A 20,463-nucleotide genomic window follows, 5' to 3' on the forward strand; every position below is an offset into this window, starting at 1 on the left:
TAAGCAGGCTCTCTACCAGTATCCAAACTGAAAGAAGTTGTTACAGGTGTGTATAAGCAGGTGGGTGCAAAACCCCAAATCCTAATACTCTGCAATGAACAGCTTAATTTTTGTGAGGGATGTCTTCAGGTACAGACAGGCAGAGAGGGGCACTTTTTTATGGAACAAAATCTAGGAAAACATTTGAGCTTTGCTATATCTTCTTCTCAATCACCATTCTGGAAATATTGTTTTAAAGTTCCTTTCATAGATGCATCTGTAAAGGGCCAAAAAATTGCAAACAGCTATAAAATAGCCATGTAAAGGAGACAATTAAATGTCAACAGACAGCCTTCAGAAGGTGCATGTTGTGTTCAAACACATAAAAAAGGAGAGGACATAAACTGGACGAGGTAAATGCAAACATCTAGGATGAGACAAGTTTTAGGTAGGACACGCTGAAAGCATAAAAGCGTGTAATGAAGACTGTCCCAATGTCTTTAGAAGGAAGGCAGTGTGCTGCTGGCTTGTTGGGTTTCTGTGGCTGCAAAAAGCTCTCAGAGCATCACATAAACCCCAAATTAATTCATTTACATCAGTATCTGCCATGGAGGATGTTGGAAAATTCACATACTTCGCCCTTTCCTGTGCAGATAAATCTGAAGGACTCTCTCAAACTGAAATGTCAAATGAGGTTTTTGGAAAATACCAATGAAACAGAGAGCAAGGGACTGCCAGGATCCGGCAGGATTTCCCTAAGGGCTCTGGATGAAGAGCAGCATGGAGCTACTGAGCTACCAAGGGGCCGGGTACCCTGCCGCTGGGATGAGCACTGATACCATACAAATGGGAAGCAGCAAGTGTGACTGGAATTTTTTAAAAAGCTTAGAGCCAGGAAACTATAGACAAGTCTAACTTCTGTACAGAGCAAATGAGTTGCTTGAAGCAGTGATAAAGAATGGAGCAGGGAGATTTGGGAAATTATATAATGCAAGTCAGTCAAATTTTCAAAGGTGGAATTTGTGGCTTGCAGATCTAGCAATGTTCTTTCTAGAAGATGTTACCCAGCTAATAGTGTCCTTGAATTCCCTGAATTAATGGTAACCTCCCTCCCAGCCCTCGTTTCCCAAGATTTTCGTAAGAAATGCACACAAACCTCCTTTTATGCATGGATAACATAGTTTCCTTAAGAGCTTTTGTTGATTCCCCCCCTCTTCCCCCAGATTGGGAGGGAGGTTACCATGGAGTTACCTATGGATGTGCGAGCCGACAACACGATGCATTTGGAAAAGAGGACGGAGAGTAAGGTGTGAATGTTTGCACATCATACATCATGTCTAAAGGTAATTGAAAAAAGCACGCAATGGAGTACTGCGGACGGGTCTCAGGACGCTGAGTGAGCGGGTGACAAAACGGCAAGTGGCCTTCGAGGGTAAGTGGCAGAGGGGCTTGCGGCGACGCCCCCGGAACGGGCTGGTGCGGGGGACAGCAGCCGCGGGGCGCGGGCGCGCGGACGGGCTGGCCCCGCACCGGGCAGCGCCGGGCAGGGGGTGCGGGCGGCTCGGCCGGCCAAGGGGACCCGGCGGCGGCCTGCGGTGCCTGTCCCGGCCGTCCCCAGCGGCGCGGCGCTGGAGCGGGGACCCCCAGCAGCGGGGACCCCCAGCAGCGGGGACCGGCGAGGCGCCTCGGCCGGGGCCGGGGCCGGCGGCGGGCAGCAGCGCACTGCGCGGAGGACGGGAGCAGGCGGCGAAGGGCTTCCCCGGTGCCCGCTGACGGCGGCGCGGCGCGCCGCTACCCACCGAAGGCGGGCGCCCGGGGGGCCAAAGGGAGGCGAGGCCCGCCGGGTCCCCGGGCGGGGCGGGCAGACCCCTCCGGGAGCCACGGGGCCCGCCCGCCCCCGCCCGCCCCCGCCCGCCCCGCGCCCCGCCCCGCGCCGCCGCCGCCCGCCCTCGCCCCGCAGAGCCGCGCTCAGCGCCCGCCGCCGCCGGCCGGCCGGGGGGGCACGGGGAGCGCCGGGCCGGGCCGGCATGGCGGGGGCGGGCGCTGCGGGGCGGAGGCAGCAGCGGCGGCGGGCCCCGGCTGAGCGCTGAGGCCGGCGGCGGCAGGCCATGGGGGCGGCGGCGGCGGGGGGCTGCGGGTGCCCTGCCCTGCCCGCCCGCCTCGCCGCGCCGCCCGCCGCGCCGCCCGCCTGAGCCTCGGGGGGGGCCGGAGGGAGCGGCGGCGGCGGAGCCCAGGTGAGCCCTTGTCCCGGGGGCGGGGGGTGCCCGCGGCGGCGCGGAGACCCGGCGCTCCGGCTCCGGCGGGGGTGCCGCCAGCCGGCGGGAGTTAGCCGGCCTCCCCCCGGGGGAGCGCCGGCGGGGCAGGGGGTTGCGGGAGGTGGGAGGCCAGCCGCCTGCTCCGCGGCACCTGCCAGCACCCGCTGCCGGCTGGCTCCCGGTGTCCCACAGCGCGGCGGGAGGGGCGCCCCGGAGCCGCCGGCAGCGCGGAGGTGCCGGAGCAGGGCTCTGCCTCGTCCTCCTGCGGGAGCCCGGGCCGCGGGGCCAGCTGGAGGCGTGTGCGTGGCCTCTGCAGGCGCCAGGGCGGTGATGGGGTGTCCCCTGCCCGGCCATCCCGCTCCCCCTGTCGCAGCCCCGGCGCCCCCCGGACGTGCATCCGCAGGGGGTGCGTGCCGTGCTGCCGGGGAGCAGGAGGCTGGTCGGAGGGGCTGGCGTGGTCTGAGTCGGATCGGTGCTGCTGAGCACCGCTCTCTGAGCTGGCTTTCCCCATGCTGGGGGCCCTGGGCAGGGCAGGGCTGCGCAGAGAAAGTGGGGTGCAGGGCAGTGAGCTCCGCCGCTGCCCCCCAGGTCACCTTGGCATCCTCCTGGGTGGCAACGTTCACAGCGTTAGTCCACTGTTGTGGCAGTTGCTGTCACATATCGTGGCAGATTGAGCTGAAAGAACAGAGATGAATGCACTTGGCACCTGTCTTCAGGCTTGTTTGGGGTTTTCTTTCCTCCTCTCCCTGCTCTAGAGCAGTTTGGATGGGATGAGTTTTCCTCCTTGTCGGCAGCAGGACTGGTAGAGACGTGACTTGCTTTTGGGGAAAAGCAATTTGAAAGCATTTGCATCTTTCTCTTCTCTCGTGACAACCAGTGAGCTGTGTGCCACCTTCTGCATTCCCATGCCTTAATTTCCCCATGACTACAAGGGAAGAGTGAAGGAGAGAAAAGCTGGTTTGCACCGGGGTGGGCTAGGATGTATGTTGTCTTGCAGGAGAACCTCACCTCGAGGCATGAGACTTAGGGCAAGGGCAGCTCCGGATCAGGCCCAAGGGAGGCTGAGCCTGTGGCCTGTCTCTGGGTGGAGGCAGGTGCTAAGGGCAGGCAGGGAAGGGCTGGTGCTGCCACCGTTCTGGGCAGAGACCCCAGCAGGGTGCTTCCCTTTGTTCAGCAGCCCTCTGTACTCACCCATGCTCCTGTGTGAGCTGCTGGCATCCATGTCGTCCTGCAGTGAGGAGTTCCTGCCGCACCTGAGCAGCAAAAAAAAAAAACCCTTTTTTGAAAGGGCTGCTCCAACGTCCCCAGTTGGTCATTGCCGGCCCAGACCATGCCCTGTCCCTCTGCCTTTCAGCACTGGCGTGTGGCTAAGCCTGCAGCCTCCAGCTCTCCGGCTGCTTGCTGAGGACCTGCTGCCGTGCTCACCCCCCCGCGGTGATGATGAACTTTCCCTTGCATGCCGTCTGCCTCCTTCCAGCACGGTACGGCCATGCAGCCGCTGGAGCGGCTGCCCGTGTCTGTAAACAGCTGCTGGCTGGAGCTGCGATGTGATGGTGCAGGGCTGCAGTGGGGCGGGGAGCGGGCTCGGGGGCTGCGTGAGGGCATCGGCGAGAGCAGCAGGCTCTCCTTGGGCTGTGTGATGCTGCTGCAGGAACCCAGAGGGAAAGCAGCCCCCGCCAGGGCACCCTGGCATGGGTAAGTCTCCAGTAGCATGACTGCTGTCCTGGTTTGGCAGTTCAGTGTGCCGGCTGCCTGCTTGATTGGCATAGCAACAGCCACTGTTGTGCTGCAGCACTGCCTGGAAGCCCCAACTTCAGCACTGTGGTGGGCAGTTACTGCAGGACCCACCTGTGAAGGGGGTACAGGGTGCTGCTGGCTGGGTGCTCCAGCATGGGTAGCACTAAGCCACTGGTGCCCCACGGTCAGAGCATGTCTTCTGCCTCTTCCCAGGGCCTCAGCACCACTGGCACCAAGGGCTGCCCCTGCAGCAGCCCCAGCTGTTGCAGCTTGTCCCAGTGTGCAGTCCTTGATCCCTTTCTGGGGGCCAATGCTGCTGATTGCCAGCAGCTGACTCAGCTTCCTGGGAGGCTTTCCCAGCACAGGGGAACTGGGATCACTTGTTAAGGAAGGGCCTGTGGAGCAGATGCAGAACCACATCCTCTTTCTACAATGGCAGGTGGGGGGAGCACACTGGGGATGCAGCTGAAATGGGCTCAAGCTTAGTTCCACTCTCTGTAAGCCAAGGAGCCGGGTGCTGGAGATCTGGCTGTGGAAGGGAAGAGGTGCTACCCAATGACTTAGCATGGAAAGGGACCCATTGGCCTCAAGCTTCCTGAGGCAGGAATGTGGCCTGATGCTTGCAGTCAACAATGGTGTGCTTGTAGCAAGCTCTGGAGCTCATTTCTGTCTTGAAGTAAGCCAGTTTGAGTTCTGAACTGAAGCCTAAAAGCATAAAGCACAGGAGAAGTCCCTGAGTAGGAAGCAGCCGGGAGATAAAGCGCTTGTTTGCACCAGCCGCCTTCGTGCTTTGCTTCACCACCTGAGCTGGTGGGAGCTGACCATGCTGAGGGTGAGCGCGACGCAGGGCTCTGGGAGTTGGCCATGGCTCTGCAGAGCTGGGATTTTGCCTCCAGTTGCAGTCCTGAGATACCAGGGAGATGCTTTTATGGTTTCTTGGTGGCTGCTCCCTGGCACTGAAGGAGCAAGTCCTCAGCTCTGCCTTAGCACCAGTCCTTCCCCCCTCCCACTGAAATCAAGCTGCTCTCATGTTTTGTACCTGTGAGTTTGGTGTCATTTGCCAGGGCAGCTCCAGCCCACATGTACCATGTTTCTGTAGTGAAAAAAGTGTTTATATAATGATCAAGTTGGCTGCTGCCTTGAGGAGCCACCAGCCTGGCTGGAACAACGCTCGGATTGTCTGGGGGTCTGCTACTGAATGCGCCCACCGCCGTCATGGGGGCCCGTGGCAGCAGGGCTGCCCCCGTCTCGTGCCATGGGGCAGAAAGCAGCCCAAATCTCCCGGGGCTGAGATGGTTTTTGATGCCACCTTCCCCTCCCAGGGCTCAGCCGTGGCATCACTGGGTGATGTCTCGGAGCCTGCAACAGGAGGAGGGAGGTGAGCCTCCCCCACGGGTGGAGAGGGATGGCTCCGTCGCAGTCTTACCCTGCGAGGCTGGGTGAGCTCTGCTCATCCCCTGCCCTGCCTGTTCTGGTGGGACTTGTCCTTTCCTGAAAATGGAGAGCTGCGTGTGGGCTGGGGGAGACACTACGTGCACCACAGCAGAGACTTCTCCTGCAGCCAGGACAGAGACATGGTGGCCAGGAGCTGCCTCTGAAGGCTTGGCAGCCAGCAAGCCCCTTCGGCCCGCTCAACGTGATGATCAAAACACCAAGGCTGGGCGTGGGATGGTAGAGGAGCCTCAAATCTGGCACAGCCACAGCTGGACTCGGGGAACGCGATGTCCGGTTTTAATTTATGCATGGCACAGCAGGTGCTTGCACACATTCACAGATGGGCCTTTTCTTCCCCAAGCATGCACGGATCCTCAGCTGTGTAAAAATCAGCGCCTCTGCCTAGCCATACCTTGTGGTCCCTGCTGGGCTGGAAGAGATCCAGGGCTCTGGTCTCAGGTCATAGAGGGGTTTGGGGGTGGAGTTGCATTCTCAGTAGATGAGTCCCTGTGCAGCCCTGTCCTGTTGTAACCTGGAGACAGACAGCCCAATCCATCCCCAGCCCAACCCATCCCTGCCTGCACAGCCTGAGCACACAGGACTGATGCCCAGTGACGTTGGGAACACTTCTGAGCTCCCTCGCCATTCTCTCTCTCTCTTTTAAATTAATCAGGAGCTGGCCTCAGCAGCCAGTCAATAGTGAGATTTATCTCTTAAATAGCATTATTGATTGCCTAGGAAGCCTGGTTTTGTATTGATAGATACATACACATGCAGACAAGCCTCGTGCCAGGTCCCAGTGGTGAAAGGCACAGTGTAGCGTGCGGGGATGTGCGTGTATGTCCACATGAGGGAGATGCAGCTCCCCATAGGAGAGCAAAGTGAGGCACCCCAGGGTCTTTGGGTAAAAACCCTTTCACATCTGTCCAGCATTACTGTGCTGCCTTGGCCACTCTTGAGCTTCTTCCCCTTTCTTCCTAATGTGTGACGCTGCGATGCGAACCCATCTGCCAGCTTGCATTGCCTCTTCGTTCACAGGTAGGATGCTTTACCCTTCTGTAGGAGAAGACATGCAGATGCCTGCCCATAAATTGTGTGGTGGTCTCAAAGGTCGCTGACCTTGCAGGGATTCCTCATGTGGGAGACTTGGGATAGACGTGCAGAACCACATCAGCTGTAGCATTGCCTGGAGGGGCTGGTTGGAGAGGAGGATGGGTGAGACAGGCTGGACCCATCCTGCCAGAGAGGGTTTCATTTTTTGCCGCTCCCCGGGCTGGTGGTGCGGGCTGTGAGCCGACGCATGCGGGAAGCGCGGTGGGACCTGGCTCGGCTCCGAGCAGGTGGAGCCGTGGGAGTGTGCAGGGGAGACGGCTCGCTGCCGTGTCTGCTCGGGGAAAGGCAAAGTGTGCCGCTGCTCTCGAGCCGTCTCCCTCCAGGTAACGGGGAGCGGGTGGAGGAGGGCTCCCGTGGGCTGTGGGGGCTTCGCCAGCATCATCTCCTCGGGGCTCAGAGTGGTTCTTGCCCCTCGGAGGTGGCAGGGTGCTTGCAGCAGCCGGAGTGGTGGCACTCTGCTCAAGGTCCCTGTTGCCTAGCTGCCTGCACTGCGCGCACCTTCGTAGCGCAGGCAGCACGGTGTGGTGGCAGCCCCTAATGCGGGGGGGAGCGGGTTTTGGCAGCACTGTAGGAGAGGGGCCGGGGACTGGAGCTGAGTGTAAATCAAACTGGCGTCCTTTCAGTTTTGGGCAGTGCCGCTAGACTCTTTCTGAAGCAGCACTGTGTGCTGGGAGCCTGGCTGCTCTGTCCTCCAGGGTCGTGGAGCACAGCCAAGGTGCAGTGATGCTCGTGAGAGGAATTGTAAAACCTCTTGCCAGGTTTGCTGTAGCAAAGTTCAGACTGTGGCCATTTTGCATCGGTGCTGCAGAGCCCTACTCCCCAGCCTTGCCCGGGGCTGGGAGCCCTGCAGCCGCCACAGCAGCAAGCGTCGCTCACCTTGCCATGTGTGCCAATTCACACTCACTCCATGCAGCACGATAGAGTGTGGCCCCGTGTCCCGTACCTTGCATCCAGCTTTGCTTGAGACCACGCTGCCTGATGCTTTGCTCTCTCCTGGGATTAGCTAAGGCTGAGGAAAGCGTCAGCTGCGTGGCACAGGCAGCTGAAACAGCACAGCTGATCCACAGGGTCAGATTGTCGAAGCACAGTGGATAGGGGCTTGGAAGACCTGAGCGTGTGTATCACTGTTTAGCTAATCAACAGGCATGGAAAGTTCTTGGATGCTGTCAAGCCTATGTGTATGTGCATATATGTGTGTGTGTGTATACATGTATGTAGCACTATACCATCTTGCTACTGTTTGGACCCCATAAATGTTTTTCTAGACAATGCCTGCTCGCAGCGAACGCCGGGTCGTCTGATTTTAGCAAGCCAATCTATGCAGGGATCTCGGGAAAGAACAGTTGGGGTTTTATGAAGCTGGCATAATTTACAGCTAAAATAGCACACCAGAAATATGTCCAATCCAATCTCCTTTGTAATCTTGTTTTCATTTAAGCCTCCAGGGTGGTGATGGGGGGAGTATGGAAAGCAAACTGCAAAGGGAGTTTATTACCCATGCCAGGGAGATTTACGTGATGCTCTGTACTGAATGACCTCAATTTGCAGAGGTTAAAGCTGACTGTGGTGCTCCCTGGCTTGAAGAGGGAGCACCTCACTGCCTGTGCTGGGGTCACTGGCTGCAAATCCTTTTGCAGATGGCTGCATGGTGTGCTCAGGACCATCCATGCCATGGAGCCATCCTAATGCCTGCTCCCGCAACCGGGCAGAAAGAGCAATGGCAATGCATCAGTGACCATCATGTTTATGTCAGCCTGGCCTGCTCACCGGGAAAAGGAATGAAATTATCTCACTGCCGCTGCCTTTGCAGGCAGCGTTTCTCTTTAGTTTTCAAACCACATATTGTCCCAGATCTCCTGCCAATAGCAGGGAGTGAACTGATAATGTAGCTGCTATTAATAAAGCAGCGTTGTTACATATTCATATCAATCAGACTTCTAATTCCACAATATTTTCGGGAGAAGGAAAAAAAAAAAGGCAGAGCTTCACTGGGGCAATGGAGGAAGGTGCCAGTGGGATCATGTTGGAGATACATTTCACCAGTGTTGGCAGAACCTGCTCCCCTCACGTTTCTGCAGCTGGGGATTCCCGTGCTGAGCTGGCCCTGGGGTCCTTGCCCACCTCGCCCTTGACCTTCCTTCTCCCTGGCAGTGCCGAGCTAAAACGTAGGATCCCAGAAGTGGTTGTGGGATCCCTGGAGCACTGTCACCACGGGGAAACGGGAGTGGTGTGAGACGGGGAGCGCTGAATTCAGCGGGCGGGTTGGCAGGAACGGCTCTGTGCTCTTCTCCATTTTATATAGAAATTTTCGCATATTATGTAAATTAAAAAGCAAAGTATGGAAAAATCTGGGTATAAATCTGGGATGTATGTGTGTTTATACAGCCATTAGAGAGGGAAGTATACCACAGAATCCTGGCCAATGGATAAATATACTTACACTGCCATTCCTGCAATAAAATATCCTTTTTGTCATTGCTACAGTATAAAAAAAAAAAAGTACTGTCTCCAAAACTGTAGCAGCGTTTTATGGTAAGGCATAAATTGGAAGAGATACCTAATTATTCATAGAGTATTACGGAGCTGTTGGTAAACGACTTCACCATTAAGGTGGCACTGAGACTTGCCCATATAGCAAAACCCTCTCTCTCACTTCTTAGTGGTTGAATTCAGTGTCCAGATTTGGCCAAGTATATCTTGCGGGGCCAAGCATGTTTTCCATGAACACTGATCTGGGAGCTCGCCCTCACCCTCTGGCTGGGAGTGTTCTGAAACGCAGCAGTGAGATCTCGGAGTCCTCCAACAAGCCCCATGGTCCCCGAGCCTTTCCTGGCTCTCTCTTCCCTGGTGCATGTCAGAGGTGTTCCCATCTCACCTCCGCTTCCTGCGGCTCCCAGCAGATGCCAGGAAAGGGAGCACGGTTGTTCTGCTGGGTTTCTGGTGCTGGGGGGCCGGGAAGCAGGCTGGCGTCGAGCCCTCTCAACAGCGGCTTTCGGTCGCTGCAGCAAACAGTTTCCAAGCAACTCGGAGGCTGCTGGTCTAAAAGGACTCTTGACAGAGGCATGTAATATTAACTGGAGTTATTAAAAGGAGCGATGCTAAAAAGGATGTGGGAAGGGCAGCCAATGTGGTGTAGCCAGTATCCTTCTGCCATCACTCATATTGTAAGTGCTGTAACAAATCTGGAGGCTCACCTCAGCTGAGATGCCTATGGAGGGCCAGCAGGACAGCAGGCAGCCCTGCTACCACGGGTGCTGCGGGTGGGCTGGGTACGGGGCAACCACTGTCCTGCCAGCTCTTCAGCTGGGGGCTGGAACAGGTGCAGAGGATGCAGAAGATGTGGTTCCTGCCCCCAGAAAGGTGTGTCTCAGGCGTCCATCCAGCTTAGAGACCTTTCTTGAACAGATCTGTTCCCTGGCATTGCCTGGCTGTGGCGTAGCCTACAGCGAGTGCTCTGCTTGTCTGAGAAAAGGGCACTGAGTGGATCAGGTAGGTCTGTCTCCCTGTGCAGATACCCAGCCTCAGTCCGTGCCCTGCTCTTTCTCCTCTCTGGAGGCTTAGCTGCTGCTTTCAGGTCCTATTTCCTTGCTCTGCTGCAATTTATTTCCACTGTTTCAATGCTCCCTTGCACCCTGTGCCTGCTTCTGTCGCTGTCTGCACCCACCTTTGAGCATCCATCCCCCTCTCTTCATCTTTTTGGTTGCTTGCTGCTGTTGATTTTGGGCTGCAATGGAGTGGCTTGCCCATGTGAGGACCATGGACTGGTCAGTACTGAGAATTACCACGCAGTGTTGCGTTGGGGTGGAGCAAGCAGCGGGAAGGCACTGTTCTGCAGGCATTTGAAGCAATCTGTCCACCCATGGGGAGCAGTTTGGAGGTTGCTCTCTCCATTGCTTTACAAGCACGAGCTGGAAATGTCCCTTCTGCTGCTGCCCGTGGCCCCAGGTGGCTATTGTGGTGCTGGTGGGAGGTGGGCCAGGAGGTCAGCAGGAGCATGCTGCCATCAGCGTGTACAACCAGCCTGCCTTGGCTGTCGCATCCCTCCTCCCCGCTACTGGCATTGGACCCAGGTCTCTCTGGGGAAAACCTGAGATGGTGTCTGGATGGTATCTACCAGGGCTGGCTGCTCTCCAGCCCCATGCAAGCCTCTCCCATCCCAGGGGCAAACAGAGACCCGGCACTGCGCTCTGGCCAGGGACCAGGTGTGATCTAGCAGCTCTTTGTCATATAAGCGATGGGTGTCTTTTAAGTGGGCTGGCAGTAAGAATCCCCAAACATCTCCAGAGGACCCTGATGCTGCCTGGGAAAGTTCAGATACAACCCAGGGGAATCTTACTGCCTGAATGCCTGAGCTGTTTTTCCTGAGGGCAGCGAAAATACAGGCTGTAGCTTGTTGGCCTGGGGAGATGGGTGGTGTGTGGGCAGCTGAGGGATTTGGGTGTCTGCAGAAAGCCCCTGTAGCATTGCTGTGTGTTCATGGGAGGAGGCATAGGAGAAAGATCTCTGCCTTCATCCTCATCAGCAAAAGCATGGGGAGGAGCGCTGGGATACTTCCATGTGGCTGGCTGGCATCAGTGGGAGAGGCCAGCAGCATCAGCAGGGCTCCTTCCAGGTCTTCTGAGCTCCCAGGAACCTGAGCCCGAGGGAGGAGGGACCCCATAGCAGGGCTCATCAGGATGTGAGCTCTGATCCCCAAAACTAAACCCTTTGAGCATGGCTGGGAGGTGACAGGCAGTCAGGAACAAGTCCGCCTTGTCTGCGCCAGAGGCTGGAGCTCTGATCCCACCAGACAGACCCGCACACTCCTCCATAAGCCATCTCTGGTGTGAAGCCCTGCAGTGCCAGCGTGCTGGAGCAGTGTCCTGCTCTCACAGCACCAGCAGTACTACAGGCGGATCTGCCACCCTTGCTGCCTTCGGTTGCCCATAGCTGGTGTGTTGAGGCTCTATGTTAAGATAAAGGCTCGGCAGCAACTCCTCAAACCCATCCGGTGGTTTGGATGCAGGGATGCCACAGCAACAGGTCTGGGATGCTGGGGGAAAGGAAGGTGGTGGAACAGCCTGCAGGATGCTGAAGCAGGCAGGAGTGGGGTGCTGGCTGGGAGGGATGAGAGACCAGGTGCTGCCACCTGGTCACTTGGTCCCCAGCATTGTGTAGCAGTCGAGGCCAGACTTGTTCCACCTGAAGTGGGTAGAAACAGGTTAGTCCTGCTGGGTAGACAGGCACCTCCAGCAAGCCCCTTGCTCCCCCAGCAGAGCTTGATTTTGGGAAAGAGTAAGACAGAGCTGAGAGAAGTCAGGAGCTGTAACAGTAGCAGGTGTCACCGGGGATCTGCAAAGCACCTGTGACGTTTGCTGTGGTTATATGTAGCAGGAGGCATTTGGCTTTTTTCACCTTGTCCACAAATGTAATTTTCTCTCTGTACCAAGGTGGTGTGAGCTCAGGATGGTGTGGAGATAAGGAGGGGTTTTTTTGCTGATCAAAACCAAATCCAATGCATATGTTATTGTGAGGAAATGCTGGCATTGCAGGAGTGCTAAGAGGCCAAACAGGGCTTTCTGTGATGGGAGGAGACCTGCCCAAGGGCAAGGTGTGGTTGAGAAGGTTCTGGGCAGTAAGGTGGGGGGCTTGCAGAGCAGCTGGGAGTGAGATCCATCTCTCCCTGGGCATGGGAAGAGACTCCTGTATTCTGGAAATATTGTTGGGGCACTCAAAAATCTGGAGACGGATTTGAAAAGGAAGCTGCTGTCGTGGTCCTGATCCTCAGGCAGGTGTTTCACCCTGGAGATGGAAAAGGCTTAGCTGACTTTGCAGCTCTTCCTGATGCCGGTTGGGTTGGGCTCTGTCCTGCTGGCCCCCGGGGCAGCCACCCCCACCATGGCAGCAGCAGCAGGAGCCACATATCTCCTGGGCAAGCAGTGCCACTGGTCTACAGGTGGTACTACCTACACATCCAGTAGCTGCACCAGGCTGTTTGCAAACAGGCTGTGCTGGAAAGGCACCCAAAATAGGGCTGTGACAAGGGGAGGGAAGGCAGGATCTTCCCACAGGACTGGGAATGTGAAGGGCTGCCTTGCAGTGCAGGGTCACATGTGCTGAGACTGCCAGGCCATCAGGAGCGGCTGAACAGGGTCTGGCCGTCTGCTGGGGTCCAGCATCTCCTCCAGTACTCCAGAGTGGGTGGGGACCCAGATTTTGCAAAGTCCATGAAGTCCACAAAGTGGACTGTGCAAAATCTGGGTCCCCACCCGCCCTGGAGCACTGAAGGAGATGCTTCATTATCTCTGGCCAGACAGTGTGGCAGTGGGAGGGGGTCACTGGTGCTGTCCACAGAGACATTCGCACTGGGGACTTCTTCCTGCCTCTGGCTGCAGGAGGGGATGCTGGGCTGCTGGACCATGGCAGTGTCTGTGCTGCTACTGTAAATCTGCCTGGCGTCAGTGCGTGTGAGGACGATGCAGAGAGCATTTCCGCTGACTTATGGCTTCTCTGCTTCACGGGGATAGGAAATAGCATTGCATCGCCAGGATGGCTCTGCTGGCATTTACTGTGTCATGAGTTGTCCTTCCTCCCCGTGCAAAGTCAGTGGGACTTGGCAAGTGACTACTGCCAGGCAGGCGAGTGTATGCAGGGCAGGGAGCAGTGTGCCGGGAGCTCAGTCCCATGTGAGGTTCTGGTGGCTCTAGTGACATTGTGAGAAGCGGTTGTTCCCACTGAGGGATGCTTCGTGGTAATGGCATGGCAGCTGTCCCTGTTAGACCTACCTTGCACCTGGGGAAACATGGTGGCCAGGCATGAAACAGTGCCACCACTGCTGTACTGCCTTATGGCCTTTGTCATGTGTGCGTCCCCCTCCATCCTTCCAAATCAGCACCTGATCCTTCCAAAGCTGCTTTGCTTGCAAGGCTGAAACGACTGTCAGGGTCCTCTGTCACCAAGGATGGCATCACGCCTGTGGCCCAGTCTGCTTCTCAGCAGTGGCATAGCCATGCTCACCCTTGTGGCTCTGACACCGGCTACACAGCCCACTCGAGGGCTTGGGGTTGCAAAACTGACCCGCTGTGGCAGCAAATGAGGCTGGAAAAAACCCAGAGCAGAGGAGCACGGCCTGGCCAGGGCTGTGCAGCAGCGGGTGGCATGCTGAGCCCCGCTCCTCTTGAATCGGTAACGTCACGCCTGGAGAACACCATTGCCTGCGTGCCAGGGAGCGTGTGCTGAGGCAGCGCAGCCCCTGCCTGTTGAATCAAGACTCACAGGACACCCCCTTAGCCCTCCCCTAACCAGGCTCCTCCTTGCTATGGTGGCTGGTTCCATCCCAACCCATCCCAGATAGCCGCCCTCATGGTTTTTTTCTCCAGCCATGTGCTCTTTGTCTCTCTCAACACCTTCACTCCACACAAAGCTGACTCTAGCAAGTCCAACCCATCACACCACAGCAGCGAACACCAGCTGCCCAGGAGCACTGGTGGGGAATGGGAAGCAGCAGGGTGTCCCGCTCCTTGTACTGCTTGGGGCATCCTGGCAGCTGCACCTCAACCTCTTCCCTGTCTCCATATGCTGGGTCTCACTGGCCAGGTGCCGTCTCCTTCTGTGCCTCAGTTTTCTTGTTCTTCCAAGGGAGCGATAGTAACGGCTCTGAAGTGCTTTGGGAGGAAGGGGAAACGCTAAGGGGCATCTGTGCCCCTGGTATGACCACTGACCGTGGCTGCGGTGGTCTCTTAAAGCCCCTCTGCCCACAGAGGTCCCTCTCCGCCTCTTGGCACTTTGAAGAGATGTGATGCAGCTCTTGGCTAAACAAATTTTCGTTCTCTGCTGCTCTTTTCTTTCCTACTCAGCATTCAGGGAGCATCGTTTTGGTAACCAAGGTATTTGCATAATCTGTAGTTTGTGGTAATTGCTCCCTTTCAGCACAGGTGCTTGTCATCCCATCGGTTTTTGGGGAGCTTGTGAGGAGGTTGTCCCCAAGGAGGGGTGTCTGGCCAGCTGCCCTGCTGCTCAGGGGACATCTCATCTGGGGCAGGGAGGCTCAGGGGAGCCTTTTGCCCATGGGCTTCTGCACCATCAGTGACCTCCTGCTGCCAGTCCCCTCCTCACCCCGTGCCTCAGTTTCCCCTTAGCCCCGGAGCCTCTGAGCTGGGGGTGTGTGTGTGTGTGGATTTTCTCACACCACATGCCTCCACGCAGTGGGACACAGTGTCTGTCTCTGCAGGAGCTGCCTTCCCGTGGCTGCTCCCTCTCTCCCTGATGCCATGGCATGGAAAAGCAGCTGCTGGAAAATGCTTTTCAGTGCTTTAGCAGCTACAGGAGCAGCGGAGCAGGACGGGAGGTGTGGAGCTGTCACCCAGCGGGAGATGCTGCTCCATGGGGACACCCTGGCTTTCTGCCCCGTGCCATCATGGCGCAGCACTCAGGGGAGCTGGGGTCTTGGGGGGCAAGCGGTGGCCGGTGCCTGGCATGCCTGCGTGCCGCCCTCGCCCGCCTGGCAGCGTGACTCACTCCCCGAGTGGCGGCTCCCACGCGGCAGCGTTTCCAAGAGACTGAGGAGATGTCTCTGAACGGCAACAGTGGAACAGGGAACCCGGGGGTCCTGGTCCCAGGGCCAGGGCAGGGCATGCACGCTCGCCCTCCTGTCAAGGAGAGCCGGGAAGTGGCTGGCTGGGGGGCAAGACCCCTGTGCCTGGGGTGGCAAACCCAGCAGCCTGTGTTGGAGCAGAAAGCAGTAAAGCCTGGTCTTGCCCAGCATTAGCAAAGGTTGGAAAGGCCGTGAGGAGGTGACTGCTTGCTGGCTGGGATGTGGCGGTGAGCAAGGGAAATGCCCAGCTCCAAGGGCTCAGCCATCCACAGCCCCAGAGAAGAGAGGCTGGCAGCCAGCTCTCTGCAGGCTTGCAAGCTGGCTCTTAGGTTTGCTACCCATTAAGCGTGGGGAAACAGAGCCTGTTCTGGTCTTGAATTATTTCTGTGTCTTGCTGTTGCAAAGCCCATGTGTGCTGTCTGCAGGTCCTGGGATGCCTGTGGGTCTGGGACGAGCGGCCACACAGAAACCAGCCTGGCCTGCAGTGCAGAGGTTAAACCATCCCTGCGCTCTCTGACCGCAAGAGGAAAAACAGCACCTCCTCTTCCAGGCACCCAGGCAGTGTTGGTGCTGCCTGACCTGACTGCTAAGCAGGGGCTGAGGTTTCTCACAGCACCCATCTCAGTGCCTGCTGAGCTGTGCCACCCCCCCACCCCCCCGGGCAGGAGCAGGGTGCTGCGTCTGTCCCTGCTCCCCTGCACCAGCAGCGCTCCCAGTGTGGCTCTGCCGTGCAACCTCAGCTCCTCTTTATCTCCTGCTTTACCCTCCAGGCCTTGCTTCTGTGCTGCTATCAGACAGATAGCAGAGGCTGCTGCTGCCCCAGCACCTCTCCCTGGCTGTAATAACTCTCGGTTTATCTGTATAAAATCTCATGTCATTTATCCTCCTGAAGGCTGGCAGGTAATTCTGTAATTGCTGTCCCTCCTGCGGTGCTGGCCTCTCCTCCCTCCCTGCTAGTTTGATATCCTCTTCAGGTTTAATCCCCCAGGAGTTTACATTGTCTTTGCAGTCTCCAAGGAGCAGTGCTCCTAAATCCGGATGCCAGTGCTGGTCTCTCTGGGAAGCCTTTAATTCCCTTTCCCATTAGCAGGATGCCTGGTTAACAGCCCCTCATGGCCCCTCTCCTGGTCCTTCTCCCTGCAGAAGTGCTCTGGTGGCAGGGGCTGGCTGCGTGGGACACAGGGGCTTGGCTGCGGTGCAATCCATGGCCTCCTCCTGGCAGCTCCCACCTGGCCTCAGCATCCGGCTTTGGCAGAGGTCCCCCCATCCCCAGGCAGCCAAACACGGGGCCAGGTGAGCCTGGGGTGCTGGGACACTGCGGCAGCGTTCCCCCCACACCCTGTAAACCCCCCGCTTTGATTCCTTCCAGGGAGAGGCAGGTGATACCTCCCACGTGAGTTTTTTTTATTGTATTTGCACCCAACACCTTGCCTCAGAGATTCCATGGAGGTTTCTGCAAGCCCCCCTGGGAAGCAGATTGTTACCATCTCAGGAGCAGGGTGGGTGATGGGATGCGGAGTGGAGGGAGGCTGCAGTGGAAGCATCTCCCAGGCTGTGGGCTCTCGCTGGCAGAGCATCCTTTCTTCAGGTTAGACAGAGGATGCTTTGAAGTGGTTAGATGCTCAGTTGGTTTTTTGTGCTTTGCTGTTTTTTCTTTCCTCCCTTTAATGGGAATTGTATTCCGTGCGTGGAGCAGCTGCTAATTCTCCTCCTGGCTGCTGCCGTGTCACCTCCGTGCAGCTCTCGTGAGACTCCTCTTTTCACTGGTTGTACAGAGAACTCAAGCAGAAGAGCCCTGGGTCTGCTCCTGCTGTAACCCTGCTGATTAGAGAGACACTTCTGAGAAGGCATTAGATACCTGGTCCTACCTGGGGTGGGGACACAGAGAAGAGATCTTGCAAGCAGCATCCCCACCTTGCTAGCTGTTGTCATCAACCTGGGGGTCTGTACAATCGCAGCCAACACAGTACAGCATGTGCCTCACTAATGCTTAACAGCAATAAAATCCTGATTTATTTTTTTTTAAGTGCTTTCCTCAGTCAAGATCCTCTAATCCCAGAAGGAACCCAGGCCTGAGCTGGGGAAGGGAAAGGGAGTGTTCCCCAGAGTTGGCCATCCCAGAGCTGTGGGTTCCTCCAGGGAGGGAGAAAGAACTTGTGGCTGTGTGAGGGAAGCTGGATGCTCTGGTGTCAGCTCCCATCCCTTGGCTCTGTAACAGGAGGATGCCGGGGTTTGCTTTGTCTCAGCTCTTCAGAGGAGATCTCTTTATGGCAATGCCTTCCCTTGCTACATGTTCACTCAGGATGAGATCCAAGTTAGATAGTCTCTGCTAACACTGACGCTAATAACTCGCCTGTGTTTACCTGCCCCCAGCAATATTCTTGCAAATGAGGCATCAGCAGGGATGCTGGCATGTGTGAGCCACTGTGTGTGGGTATAAAGGACCAATAAATAAAGCGAGGCTGGGTTGTGTGGTCAGGAGGAATCATGCTGGCATCCAGCTGGAGAGCCCGTGGCACGTGGGGAAGGTCTGTCTCCCAGGCCTGTTTGAGATGACAGCACCTCAACAAATGCTCCTTCACCTGGCACTTCTGTTCAACAGAAGGTCCTTGTGGAAATGGCTTGAACTTCACGTGTGCTAATCAGAGCTCCTGCAGGCTCCTCTGCTGACAAGATGGCAGTTTGTTACCCAAGCTTCAGCACAGGCTGCTTCCCCAGGGATTGCTCTGCTTGATGTGAAGAGCAAAGGCCAAGTATATCACCTGTGAGTCTCCCCCAGCCCCTGTGTGATTTGGCTGCAGAGCCCTGCTCCTGTTTGTCCTTGAAGGAGCTGGTCTAGATAGGTCTCTGATCTCCTAGTCCTGCACAGGGTGTAAGTGATGCCCCCAGCCACAGCTCCGAGGAGACTGGGGAGCATCTCTCAGTCAGTAATGCTGAGTCTGTGCCTCGGGCGTTATTTGGAAACTGCCCCTAGACCCTGAGCCTCTTACTGCCTGTAGCCTCTGGTATACCTTGACCACTACATCTGCAGCAGCAGCACTGGTGGGCCTGTAAGAAGGTGGCCAAGGACTTGGGAGCATCTCTGTCCTGCAAATTTGTGATGCCACCTGTCATTACCAAAAGCACTGCTGCGTAGTCCATCCCCAGTGTGCAACAGGCTGGCAGGGAGCCATGCCTCCAGGAGATCTGCTTCTCCTTCCTCTGTCGTGGGCGCTGGCTCCAGGATTTGCAGATGCTTTCGATCAGAGGGCTTTTTCTCTCCTTGTTAACTGCAACAAGGAATAATGGGTTTTGTGGTTGAGCACAAGCAGGGGAAGCCCATGAGCTCTCCTTGCTCCCCGGCACCTGTGCGGCTCCCTGCACCTCCTGTGGTCAGGCGTGACCGGAGGCTCCCTGCTCCTGTGGCTCGGAGGAGCTGGCTGGCTGAATGCCGAGAGTCCCAGAGCATCCCAGCATGTTCAGCAAGGTGAGGTTTGTGCTAGCCACCTTCCCCTGGAGCCAGGCAAACTGCCTGCTCCCCTCTAACCTCATTGCAACCCCTTCCCATGCTTGCAGAGAGCCTGTTAACAGGCCGGTGGGAGGCTGCTTTGTGTGGATTTAGCACCAAGGTGGTGGGCCTGGAGCCCAGCTCCTCTTTCCTGAGGTCTTGCATGCGCCTCGCTCCCAGGCCACCTCTGCCTGGCAGGTGGCTTTCTGAGTTGGAAGAGTATGGGGAGCTGTGACTGACCTTCTCCCAGGGTGCCCTTTGGGTTGGTGGCCTTCCTTCCACCCATCCTGGTGGCCTTCCATCCTTCATGCTTCACTGAGTAGGGCTATTATGAAAAACATTGCCCTCTGGTGAGAGCTTGGCTACTGCTGCAGTCATTCCTGAACCCTGGGGCTGGAGCTGAACTCCCAACCTGTCTCTTCCCATTCCTTGCCCCGGGAGCCCCCCAGCTTTCCCAGATGGATGTCCATCCTAGCCCCAGTACAGAGCTTGTAGCTCCTGTCTCCCCATGACAATAAGCTGCTGGCAGCCAGGAGGTATTAAGAACCAACCGGCTCATCAGCTGAGAGCGTTTGTTGTTGTTGTTTTTATTTTGATTACCTTTTTTATAGGCTAGCAGGAGGAATTTAATCTGGACAGTGAAGTAGGAAATGGGAGAAGCTGTGCCTGGAGCTCGCTGAGGAGGCAGCAGGGGCTGATGGCTCCTTGTCCACGCCTCTGGGAAGTGATTTTGGTGCTCTCGGCCAAACTAGGAGTGTCAGGGAGAGACGTTCCTGGCCTGGCCTTGTGGGACTGCAGCTGCCCTTTGTGCTGTTCACAGCCCAGCTGGTGCACAAACAGCCAGGGATGCTTAACCCTGGCCTTAGCTGCCCGGAGCTGGTCACTGCCTCAAAGCATCAATCTGGGCAGGCAGAGAAAGGGGCGGTGAGCTCCCAAGGCCAAGCTTCAGCTCTCCTGCTTCTTCTGACTCAGGACAGACGAAGTCATCTGATGTATTCCCGCCAGCAGCTACAAATTGTCATTCACCAAAAGTGCCAAGGTGACAGCTGTGGAGACCACGGGCAGTGGTTTTGCTTGCAGATGAGGAGCAGCTTAGATACTGGCTCTGCAAAGCCCTTCGGATGCTAACTCGGCTGGTGTGAACGGGCCTGGTGGTTTAGGGAGCCACTGTTGCTGTCCTGGGCTGTGCCACCTCCCCCGAGGCTTGGCCACTGCCCGGCAGCCGGTTCCACCAAAATGGGTTTGTTTCAGTTCCCCTTGGTGAAAGTAAAGCAGCGGTGCTGTAGGCAGATCTGTTTACTTCACGCTGTAGCTGCTTGAGGGCGCTGACAGGGGCAGGTAGCGTGTGGCGAGGGAGGGGATGGGGATGGGGAGCCGGGCTGCATCCCAGGGGACTTAGCCTGGGGAGGTATCTTGCCCCATCCTGAGCTGTCTGTGCCACCACCACTTTCTTCACTGGGGATGTGTTCCTGGAGGGCTGTTGCAGTGTGGGTGTGAGGTGGCCCAGGGCCATCACATGGGACGTCCGTCACTCTCCTTGCCGTACACATAAGCCTAGCCCCCTGCCCCCCATGCCAGCCCCAGCTCCAGGTGGCAGCCAGTTGCTTGTTTCAGCCTGATCCCCTCAGCCCATCATGGTCTACAAAGCCTGTGGGCAGCAGACTGTGGGCATACCGCTGCAGGAGAAGTGATGCAAGGGGCCAGGTGGCAAAAGTGGTGGCCAGCACCCCTTGGCTAGGGGGCTGCCCGGAGAGGTAATGGAGGGGAGGCAGCACTCCCCCATGTTGGTGGCTCTGGGTGCTGTGGCACAGCAGGGGTGCACAGCCCCGTGCCAGCGCAGGTTGCAGGGCGCTGTGCGGTAATGTGTTGCAGCTAATGCTGTGTAG

At 57.0% G+C, this 20,463-nt stretch overlaps 1 protein-coding gene across 1 annotated transcript in view; it reads left to right on the top strand.

Moving 5' to 3' along the window:
- Window positions 1-1,930: 1,930 nt before the first annotated feature.
- Window positions 1,931-20,463, top strand: part of FRMPD3 (FERM and PDZ domain containing 3) — a 66,385-nt gene continuing 47,852 nt past the window's right edge. The window contains exon 1 of the mRNA XM_055727763.1: window positions 1,931-2,213. The gene's annotated coding sequence lies outside the window, so the exon portion shown is untranslated. The remainder of the gene's footprint in view (window positions 2,214-20,463) is intronic.

This window comes from Falco cherrug, chromosome 15 (assembly GCF_023634085.1).
Source record: "Falco cherrug isolate bFalChe1 chromosome 15, bFalChe1.pri, whole genome shotgun sequence".
NCBI lineage: Eukaryota > Metazoa > Chordata > Aves > Falconiformes > Falconidae > Falco > Falco cherrug.